This window comes from Pinus tabuliformis, chromosome 7 (genome assembly GCF_031772625.1).
Source record: "Pinus tabuliformis cultivar Carrire ecotype Pingquan chromosome 7, CPIR1, whole genome shotgun sequence".
NCBI lineage: Eukaryota > Viridiplantae > Streptophyta > Pinopsida > Pinales > Pinaceae > Pinus > Pinus tabuliformis.
The window spans coordinates 665,466,054-665,475,869 of NC_142293.1; the positions used below are offsets into that span (position 1 = coordinate 665,466,054).

General features: G+C 35.0%; 1 long non-coding RNA gene across 1 annotated transcript; it reads left to right on the forward strand.

Moving 5' to 3' along the window:
- Positions 1–6,224: 6,224 nt before the first annotated feature.
- LOC149249207 (uncharacterized) lies at positions 6,225–6,667 on the forward strand. Its single transcript, XR_016265820.1, has 2 exons — positions 6,225–6,253; positions 6,426–6,667. It is a non-coding gene; the product is annotated as an uncharacterized LOC149249207 (long non-coding RNA).
- The last annotated feature ends 3,149 nt before the right edge of the window (positions 6,668–9,816 follow it).

A 9,816-nucleotide genomic window follows, 5' to 3' on the forward strand; every position in this document is an offset into this window, starting at 1 on the left:
TGGATGGTTGATTGGCTCCAAAGATACTATAATTATATTTTCCTTTCCAGTGATCACTTTGTTGGTGGATTTTTTTGGTATTTTTCACTTGTCCATGCTTCAGTCCTGTGTTTCAAGCTTTGGAATATAATTTCCTTCATTCCATTGTTGCTCAAGTTCAACAGCTTTATTGCATCTAAGCTTCACTCACTTACACACAAACATAGGAAATGCATAGGAATTCGTTTCATTCAGAAACGGAACTAGAATAAAGAACAAAGGAAGAAAACATCTTTATTTATCAAAATTGTGCTGATTATTATTGCTAAGGCTTAATACCATCAAGAATGACTGGTGAATAGGACTACAACAAGAGAATGGAAAGCAAAATTTGGGAATTTTACTTCCATGAGGAATGACTTATGCATAAAACAAAATTTGGTCGTTCTCATTATTTACTACTTACAATCACAGTATTCCCTTTCTCCCCATCTCGATGCTATATTTAATGGAATTTGATATTGTTTTTATGTTGATCTTGAACAACACCATAGGTTGACTGATTCGAATTTGGAAAAAAGTATGAAAGGTATAGCCAAAATTATGCTAGCAAATCTAGGTCCAACATCTATAGTGTTCTGGGATATAAAAGCGAACACGAATTCATTCTTTTATTTTTTAAACAAGAACAATTTATGTTTATATTACGAAAGATAGTTTACATACTGTGAAGTCTTGTTTAGAGGCAAAACATACTTAGAGTGACACTTAGCTACATAAACAGCTGCATTGAAACCGACTTCCTGAGACAGTCATCCTTATAGTTTGTAATTTCTCAATACTGCTTTGCCGTGATTGACAAAACTATTCACCACTTGTTAATATGTCGAAGTATATCTTTGTCTGCCTTACAGGAACCCCCAACAGGGTATCCTCCAGAGGAGTGTCATTTGGAGTAGAGTAAGAAGTGCTTGAATCAAAGCCTTCGCTCCACTATGATGGGAGGTACTTCCTTGAAAGCTGACCATAGATTCTAGCATATTGGGATAAGAAAACAGAGTTATTCGATGGAACTTTTCTGTTGCATAATCTCTGTACAGAGGCCTCTTGAAGCTGGGATTTCGTCTCTTGAAGTTGAGAGCCTTTTGAAGCTAGGATTTGGTCTCTTGAAGTTGAGAGCCTTTTGAATCTGGGATTTGGTCTTGTGAAGTTGCTTTGTAGGGAGTGAGAACTTCAATAGTTGTTGGTCTCACTTGCAAGGAATTAATGCTGGAAGCCAATCCTTCACAGAGAGTTGAGAACAGAGGAAGCACGGAGAGAAGGAAAGCGTTCCCAATATAGCCTGCTAGCTGAGTCATAATGTCATATGTTGAAGCAAGGACACCACACCTCTTCCAGCTCCTTGTTTTTTGTGTTTCATTTTCATGGAAAATTCGGACATGTTTATATTTTTTTCCAATACAAGGTGCTTTCCCTCCCAAACGTGGAATTTCCTTAGAGTCTCTCTAAATCTGTTTATGTTTCTTTCTATCTCGACATTCAAAGAACTTGAAATTCCCATTTATGAAGCTACTACTACTTGTCAGTCTCTAAGTACTGTTAGATCTTCTGAGGTGTTCTTTTGTAAGTTTTAATATAAGTATTCCTTTTGAGTGATGCCAAGGATTCTACATAGTTGTTGGTTGCTACTCCAATGTCCCAAGTTAAATTTTCAAATAATCTTCCTTTTGTTGTTAAGATTATCCATGCCATGAACGAATGGCTTGGATCTCCTTTTGATGTTCATCAAAGAGCATTGTTAAAATCTTCGCATCCAATCATTAATATAATCAAATTTGCAGGAGATTACTTAAATGGGATTACATTCATGTACTTTTTTCGGTGCTGGTTTCCCTCCCTTTCTCTTCCCAATTTGCCAAATCATAACTATTCTTCCAACCTTTTTCTTGTTGGCTTAATTCACTCTGCCTAATTTTTGAATTTTTCTAATCAAGTTGGCATTGATTCTTTAGACGTATTGGGAATATACCTATTTTCATTGAATATCTTGTCATTTTGATCAGCTGTATCTTCGAAAGAGAATAATATTCCAAATTACCTTTATAATTGGCTTGTTTTTGAATCCTTCAAGCAATAAAAGAAACCAGTTACTGAACAGTTCTTCTTTAGAAGATGCTGTAATAGAGGAGGGGAGACTCATTTCTATAACAGAAGAACGTAGGAAAGGGGGTTTCGTTGTTTACAAAACAATAGTCACATCTTGAAGGATCATTGATTCCTTGTTTCACCAGGTTCTCCTCTGTTAAAAGTGTCTCATTTGGCCAGACATTAAAAGTCAAGTTTGGAGATGGAATAGCTCAATTCGATCTTGTTTCATTTGATTTCTAGAGAGAGGAAGGATCCGCTCCTTCCAAGAAGTTTGAGGTATCCTTCTTTAATAATCTATTTTCTTGATTAGGTGCCCTGTTTTACTTATTCCTTTCTTATTGGAGCTTTCCCATCCGGGACTTGGGTCGAAGTTTGAGGTATCCTTCTTTAACAATCTATTTTCTTGATTGGGTGCCCTGTTTTACTTATTCCTTTCTTATTGGAGCTTTCCCATCCAGGACTTGGGTCAGAAAGGTCCAAAGGGTGTTCAGAGTATTAAGAAGGGAAATGGGATAGATCCACTTCGTTTAAAGGGGAAGAATGTGAATCAGCCTAGGAGGATATATGTGCCAAAAATGAAGGATTGTTAACTTTAGACCATCTTCTAAATGGAGAGAATTCCAGATTTGATATTTGAAGGGTTTCCAAGGACACGGTTTTCGAAATCTTTCCACAAGAGGCATCCTTTGGCTGTAAAGTTAGATAGTTGTATATTTATAATTTATTTCAAGCTCATGGCCTAGCTAGACACTAAAATGATGTATGAGACCCACTTGTTTGTGAGACAAAAAACCCTCTCCACATAACATTTGCATTATTTAATTTATAATAGTGTATATCTAGACTAACTCTGGTTGTGCCGTTTTCATTGTTTAATTTACAGTGGTATACATACCGTAGCTTTCTAGAATAACTCCTATTGTACTTGTATTTATGTTTGCTAATGGTGTCCCATGCAAAGCTTTCTAGAATATCTCCTATTGTACTTGTATTTATGTTTGCTAATGGTGTCCCATGCAAATCTCCTGTTACATTTTAGTAAAAACAATGTTCACATATTTGTGTGGAGATGATGCTAGGTACCAATTCTGACTTCTTAATCAAAGGGATACTTTCATACTTCCTAAATGCTTCCAACACATTATATTATCGTGCAAAGTTGTTGTTTATTGTTGACAACTATTTGTGCAATGCATTTCCATTTAAAAAAACAACAAAACAGAACTCACAAAACCTTCATTGAATTCACATGCATATGATGGGCGTAGAGCCGTCACATGCATTTCATAACATATAGTTTGAGTGGGATGTACTAATTATAAGTAGCGTCTTTTATCTTGTAATCCAAACGATAAAGTTTCATAATGTAATGACATATCAACCTTCGACTTACTGGCTGCCATTATAACACCAATGGTATATCCAACAATGCAAAAACTGGATATACCAATAATTTATGACTTAGCAAGGGTTGAGATGTCCTTTGTAGTGAGGGTGCCTAACCTTCTAGCCTTATCACAACAGGCGAAACATGCCCCTTGGAATTGAACCTGGGTGGATAGGAGAACAAACTATGCTCCCAACCACTTGAGCTACTAAGACAAGACAATAACCTTTGTGGTTATTGATTGGCACGGATGGACATGACAAAAGGTTGATAGCTAAAAATAGTTAGTTTATAGGTACCCTTGTTGATGGCAAGGTGCACCATGGACATGTCTATTGCCCTTTGTCAAACTTGGCACGTTGCAAATTTGTGTAGCTCCCATTAGTTAGGCCTACTAAGAGAAGCTCGGAAGGGAACTTGGTGATTTGCAAGTATGACGCATGATGAACAAGATTGGCATAAAGAACTTGATTAGATTTTATAGACTTGTGATCCTAGGATACATGTAGATTCCAAGAGTTGGGGATTTGCTATTTTAGGGTTGCAATGGATGGGTAGAAGTGCCCTAAGGCGTAAGCATCCGAGAGTACAATTGTACAATGCACTAGTTGGGTTCACATTCATTTGGCACACATCCACTAGATGAACTTCTTATGTGCACCATTGCTAAGCACACTTGGGTGTGATGGGCACATTTGTTGGGTGTGTGGCATCTCGGGCCCAACGTGATAAAGATGTTTGATAGTTGATGGAACAAGAATGAAGTGGGAAAATGCACCATTGGCCACACATTCGTCAGGCACACATCAACTGGACACACTTGTTGGGTGTACCTTTGTTGGTTGTGCTTGGGCACCTTCAGCACAGCAGCATTGGATGTCAGATAGTGGATGGACAAGAAGGGGCAGAGACTAATAGGCACACATATGTTAGACATGCTTACTGGGTGCACCCTTAGGCACCATTGGCTACACATTCGTCAGGCACACATCAACTGGACACACTTGTTGGGTGTACCTTTGTTGGTTGTGCTTGGGCACCTTCTACACAACACCATTGGATGTCAGATAGTGGATGGACAAGAAGGGGTAGAGACTAATAGGCACACATATGTTAGACATGCTTACTGGGTGCACCCTTGCCATGTGTGCTTGGGTGCCTTGGGCACACTTGTTAGGTGTGTTGTGACTTAAGCACAACACCATTAGATGTTGGACAATTTGAAATCAAGTAATGAAGGGGGTTAAATGCATCATTGATCATAGAAGTTGGTGATGTGGACACTTGAGTCCACTTAAGCATAGAGAGGTTTGTAATATGCCAAAGAAGGATGCAAGTGTGAGACAAGTCTTGTATAAGTAGTGGACACCTCAAAGTTGCTAAGGCATCATCCATTGATCATTCACCAAGAGTGTAAATGAGCTCGATTATCGTGCTAAGTTCAAGGTTGGCATGGTAGGGTGAAACTGCACTAACTGAGTGAGAAGAAAAAGAAGACAAGAATTACAAGAGGCAATCTTTCAATTTTTTAAAGGGTTTGGATTGTGAAAGTCTATTGGGTAGTAGTTAAGGCAATACTTTCTTTGACTCATTGTATATCTAGAATAAAGTTGCAATTATGTTGTTATATATCTGTGACATTTTTTATATGATAACAATAAGGCACTTGCCTTGGATGCTACCTCTACTTTGTGTGTTGTTATAATATGTTTACTTGAATGAATGTTATGTTCCTTGCAATGTATTTTGTTGGTTAAGTGTTAAGTATTGTTGGGATGTTTTAAAGGTTGTGGTGGGACATGTGCCTATTGTTTAATGAATTTGATTAAGTTGGATTCATTTGCATTTGATACATTGTAGCTTACAGTAGAGTTATGAGTAGACCTCAAGTTAAAGTGTGTAGTGTGGTTGTTGTAGGTGTATGTTGGCCAACCGACTGTGGTTGAGTAAAACTAGTGTCACACAACCTCAAGAGTCAAAACAGGCTTGGGGAAACTTAGGTTCTTGTAGAAAAATTCTAGCAAACTGTAGGTTCATGACAAATCGTATCAAAGCAGTGCAAATGTTCATTATGTTTGACCAAACTTGAGGCAAATTAGTAGGTTTGGGGACAAAATCAACCACAAGAGTGACTTAAAGGTTGGAACAAAAACTTTGTTCCTTTTTTAATCAAGCAATCAAGACTACATTTTTGCACAAAAGTTGAATACTTCAACCTCTCTTAACCATGACTTAGAAGGGCGCTTCAAGCTTCGGTGGCAAGTTAAGCAGGTTGACAAAAGTAGGCTGAGGTAGTAAAGTAGATTGAGTCTTTGAGACTTCGGGTAGATTCTTTGCCCATACCTATATGCAGATGGATGGTGCAAAAGAAGAGTATGTGATGACAATGAAGCAATTGAAATTGCCCAAATCTAGTGTTAAGAATGTTGTTTGTTTCCTTTATTATCAGAATCATTTTGCTATTGATTTTCCTTTGAAGAAGATGTTGGAAGACTTGGAAGTACTCCAAGTGCAAAAAATTTAGAAGATAAAAACAACAGTGTTGGGAGGAGCCCAAGTGTACCAAACTTCAAAGGCATAGGTTCTTGATAGGCAAATTTAGGGTAGTAGTTTGGTAGGCAAGTGTACCAAACTTTTGCATGTAGTTTAATATATTTGTGTTAATTAATTCCATAAATTCAACTTAACAAGTTATATTTGTGTTGATGGGTTGAATTTGTTGTTTGGATGGACTCTATGGTATGTAATCTTAGTTGGATTTCCAATATACTTTTAAACCATATTTTCATTTTATTTTTTAGTACTATTAGATATTATATCTTACCTCATTTTATGGTTAACATTGTATAACAAAAACATGCGTTGTGTTATGTAATTAATACTAACATGTAATATTGATTTTTTTTGTCAGAATGCTATAGGTAATGATTGCCAAGACGATGATCCAAATTATGTTCAACATATATCAAGAGATGATGAGGATGAGGATGAGGATGATGGTGGTGAAGGAGGAGATGATGATGATAGTTGCGGTGTTGGTGATGATGTGGATCAGAGTAATGAGGATGGTCAAGATGATTATGAGGATGATCTTGGTGGTGGTAGCTAGGCATGCACATGCATTGTTTTTTATGAAGAAATTATTGTGTAGAATGACATTGTTATGTTTAGATGGGTGTTGTGAATTTACCCTATATCAATGAGACATTTTGATTTTGTAATCATACGATGAGTTTGATTTATGTATGTTGTTAATTTATCGTAGAATAACGATATTCATGAAATATTTTGATTTGTTAATCATATTTGAATTTTAGTTGTTTTGATTAAAAATAATACTGATTTTATTAGTATTATGTTGCTATTTTATACATGTTTTGAAAATTGTTAATGGCACATTGTTATTTTTTTGGATGGATGTTGTCAATTTCTCTTAAATTTCTTTACAAATGATTTTGAATTGTGATATCTGCTTTAATGATATTTAGAAACTATCATATATTTCACTATGAATCTATAAAGGGGGTCATATATGTAAAGAAAAATATACTCTATATAAGAAGTCAAATGCGGATGTAACCATGGATGCAAAATTGAAAGTAAAATTGGATGTTAAACTAGGAATTAATACAAAATGCAAACAATTGACATACAAAGTGTTTTAATTAGAAGTGAAAAATTGTGCAATAGTTGACACAAAGAAGGGAACAAAACATGGCATACAAAAGGATATCAAATTGGGCAAAAACAAGGACACATAAATGGGCACCAAATTAGATGCAAAAAAAGACAACAACTAGATGTAAAATAAGATGCAAAGTTGAGCGTTAAAAAGAAGCAAAAAACGTTACAAATTAATATGCCAAATGATGATGCAAATAATGGTGTAAATTTGGGATGCAAACTTGGGTGCAAAAAGGAAAAAAAAAGATGTAAGAAAAGACATAAAACAAGATGCAAAATGGGGCTGAAAAAAGGTGAAACCAAGGATGCCATATTGGATGTAAAAAATGATTCCTAATCACATGCAAATTTAGGCTCGAACTCAGACACAAAATTATATGCAAATGTGGACACAAAATGAGGCAAAAAAAGATGCAAATTTGGATGGTGAAAACGATGTAAAACTAGACACCAAAAAATGCAAAATTGGATGAAAAAGTCGGTGTAAATAATGGTGCAACATTGGACACAAGTAGACAAAAAATGGTGCAAAAAGGGGCATAAAATAGCTTAAAATTGGATGCAAAACTTGGTGCAAAAACAAATACAAAATTAGACGTAAAAAATGGCTCTACATTGAATGTACCATTAGACACAAAATAAGATGCAAAGGTGACTCAACATAAGATGCAAATATAAATGCAAATTTGGATGCTCAAAATGATGTAACATTAGATGCAAGAGATGGTGTTAAAAATGATGCAAAATTGGATGAAACAAATGACGCAAAATATGGTGCAAAATGAGATGGGAAAAATGGAGACAAATCAAACGTAAATGTGGATGTAAAAAATGGTCCAAAAAAAGATGCAAAAATGGGCACAAAATGGATGCAAAATTTGGTGCTAAATCAAATTCAACACATGGTGCAAAGATAGGCACCAAAGCTGGTGCAAAAATAGAAGCAAAAACTAGTGTAAGACTAGATACAAAACCTGGCGTAAGATTAGATGCAAAAACTGACACAAAATGGATGCATAAAAAGACGTTAAATTGGATTCAAAATACAGTGTAAACTTGATGCAAATGATGGTGCAAAAATGGAAGCAAAGAATGACACAAAATAGGAAGCAAAAGAGAATGAAAAATAGATGCAAAAAATGACACAAAACTAGAAGCAAAACCTGTCATAAAATAAGATGCAAATCTTGGTTCAAAATTTGACGCAATAAATGATGCATAGTTTGGTGTAAAAAATGATGCAAAATCTAGCGTGAAAAAGGATGCAAAATCAGGTGCAAAAAAGGACGCTTTAAAAATTGTACAATAGAGCCAGATTTAGCGCCAGGTTGCTCATCACAATTACAAAAAAAATGCACTAAAATCTGGCGCTAAATCTGGCGCAAATCGCTGGTTTTGTTGTAGTGTTGAAATAACTTGTCACACTATTATGGTCTGTCATTAGTAAAAATATTTTTCCTAAAAGATAGTGCATCCATACTTTCAATGCATGGACAATAGTGGTTAATTCCAAATCATATGCAGAATATATTTGATCATGCTCCTCCATATTTCATGACTAATACGCTATCATGTTCCCATACAGCGTTAGTACTTCCCCTACCCCTTCTTGATAAGCATCTGTGCAGATCACAAATTCCTTGTTTGGATCAACAATATTTAATAGAGGGGTAGTAGTTAATAGATGTTTTAATTGTTCAAATCTTTGCTGACAGTCACTGGTCCACTTCAAAAAAATCCTTTCTTTTGTAAGGAGGTAATGGGGTAAACCGAGAGAATCCCTCAATAACATGATGGTAATACCCCGCCAGACCATTATGTATCAAGTATGAATATTTTTTTTTAAATGTTAGTAATTTTCATGTTAATTTTTAAAAGTTTTGATGCAGCAGCAAACCCTTTTTTTTAGAGGGCTTATCCCCTTTTTTAGTTAAAGTGACTTAACTATAAACAACTACAGTCCTCATGAATCTTACTCAACCATGGGTAGATGCTAGTCTTTTGAAAATTTTTGGACACTCGAGTTAGTCTAGATCCACCAAGTCATCTAGAAATCTTATGAAGTTTTGGCTTTTGTTTGTAAAAGTTTGTGATGTAGCCTACTCTTTCTACATGCAACAGAAATCAAAGGAAAAATTTACAAAAAAACAACATATATCTTACATTACTAAAATTAAAATATCATAAAAATCAATTAAATAAATTATAACTATTATTAAAATTATTTTATTAAATTATAAAAAAGAATTAATATATGAGGAAAATGTGTACACATTTAAATATTTTTAACCATTAAGATTCATCCCCACTTTACCATCAATATTCTTAACCCGTAAATAGCCCTTGTTATAATGTCATGGGCCAATAAGATGATTTTTCAATACCACATGCCCTAGAAAACCATAACTTATTTTACAATCAAAATATTTTATATGTATTTTATTTCATTTAATTTTATAGAATTTTTTTAACTAAATGATATGATGAACCGATATCCAATATATTATTGTAATGGTCTTGTGCTTGCATGAAGATGCTACCCAATTTCGATTCAACAAGAGTGTATAAAGCATACAAATTTCAAGAATGCTTTTTTGTTCTCATAAATGTGAGCACAT